Here is a 1,973-nt window from a genome sequence, read left to right as displayed (position 1 = left end):
TCTCTCTCTCTCTCTCTCTCTCTCTGTGTGTCTCTGTGTGTTTGTGTGTGTGTTCGTGGTGAAATACCAAACAAATGTGCTGGGAACTGGACAGAAAAGATGTATCTTATCTAGGCCTTTTCAACATTTCGAATTTGAATTTTGGCAAAATATTATGTTCTCAGCACGACATGCAACAGATAACACAGGTTTAGAAACTGCAACATCACAAAAATCAAACTGTTTGGTTTAGGACACCTGGCCAGCTGGCCGACGAATAACCCACGACGTGTTCGATTTCTTGGATTTCATTTTTTGGAGGAGCACACGAATTCATCTTTTTAGTTTTAGTTAGATTTTATTATGCTCGCAACTGCATAAGGTCATATGAGCGCCAAGGGGCGGATATCAACAGAGAAGTCCAAAATCTGCTCACCTCTCTAGCCTCAACAGCACAAAGTCTGCTTTGACCATCAAGGCACCCAGGAAATAGCAGTTCACAAGAGAATTACAAACATACCAAAGAAGTAGAGAAAAAATGACGATAGTAAGGATGAGGAAAGAAAAAGCAGCAGTTCCCCCATGTTGTTCTGGCGCAGTATGAGCATGACATTGATAAATCAGCCAATTTACTATTCAACTGTGCTCAAGGGATGAACTCACCACGACGCTTCACAAATTCTATATCATAAGTAAAGAAGAAGAACCCTTCAGAGGCAGCCCCCAACTACCCGCTCTCTGTATCTCGTACAGTAGATCACACTGCCGAGTGAATTGTCTTTAGGCCATTCCCAAAAGGGGGGGAGGGGACATTAACATGTTCTTATTCACAGTAGAATTGTTATTGTGAATGGACTGATTCGTCAATGTCATGCTCATAACTGGGCCTGAACTGCAACAAGGAACTGCTGCTTTTTCTTTCCCAATCCTTACTATCGCCATTTTCCCCTCTACTTCTTTTGTATGTTGTCGCTCTCTTGTGACCCGCTATTTCTGGGGTGCCTTGAAAGTCGTATCAGACTTTGTGCTGTTGAGGCTAGAGAGGTGAGCAGAGTAAGCCTGATTCCCCGTTTGGACTTCTCTGTTGACATCCACCCTTTGGTGCTCATATGACCTCATGCAGTTGCGAGCGCCGTAAAACCTTACTAGAACAAACAACAGAGTAACACAGTTAGAACAAACTCATCAAGCAACATCTTGCTGTCCCGGAGCAGTCACATCTACTTTCCTTCCTTTTCTCATCCTTCCTCAGATTGTTCCACAAAATTTTCTGCAACATTTCCAAAGAGTGAACGTCTTCAAAAATGAGTCTAACGACCTTGATGAAAGTCCTTGCTGCTCCCTCCGTAAAAGTCTCAGCGCGTACACTTCTGGCCCGCTCCGCTCTACCACTCACGTCTGCTTACCCCGGAAGTCCTCCAGCCCGCAACGCCTCGACACTAGACATAGAGCAGGAGCTGACCAAGACAGCGGGAAGTAGAGAAGCCAACACGTACAACCCTTACGATGAGCCAGAGATAGTGGGCCTGTACCCCCGCATCAAGCCGTCTGTGCCCAGGGAGTTGTACCGCAAGCTGCTCACGTTCTGTGAAGAGAACGGCGCGGAGTTTGACCTGGCAGTTGACGCTGCATGTGGCTCAGGCCAGGCCACCGTGCCTCTCGCCGACCGCTACTCACGGGTCAGTGGGATTCCAACTGTTGAAGTTTTGGAAGTTTGATGTTTGAAGTTCGATTTCTTTAATTTTGCTTCTTTGGAGTTTGATGCCTAAATTTTGATGTTTAGAAATTGACTTTTGAATCTGATGTTTGAAGTTTGATTTTTGAAGTTTAAGGCTTGAAGTTTGATTCCAGAAGTTTGATTCCAGAAGTTTGATATTTGAAATTTGATGTTTAAAGTTTAATTTTTGAACTTTGATTTTTGAAGTTTGATTTTGGAGTTTAATTCCAGAAGTTTGATGTTAGAAGTTTGATTTTTGAAGTTTGAAGTTTGCACA

The 1,973-nt window shown here is 43.7% G+C and overlaps 1 protein-coding gene across 1 annotated transcript in view; it reads left to right on the top strand.

Moving 5' to 3' along the window:
- LOC101845205 (myopalladin) overlaps positions 1 to 1,973 on the top strand; it is a gene marked incomplete at both ends in the record, with an annotated part of 7,404 nt that overhangs the window by 1,742 nt on the left and 3,689 nt on the right.

This window comes from Aplysia californica, unplaced genomic scaffold (genome assembly GCF_000002075.1).
Source record: "Aplysia californica isolate F4 #8 unplaced genomic scaffold, AplCal3.0 scaffold01064, whole genome shotgun sequence".
Classification (NCBI taxonomy): Eukaryota; Metazoa; Mollusca; class Gastropoda; order Aplysiida; family Aplysiidae; genus Aplysia; species Aplysia californica.
Note: the sequence above shows the minus strand (reverse complement) of the source record. Positions and strands in the feature narration are given on the sequence as shown.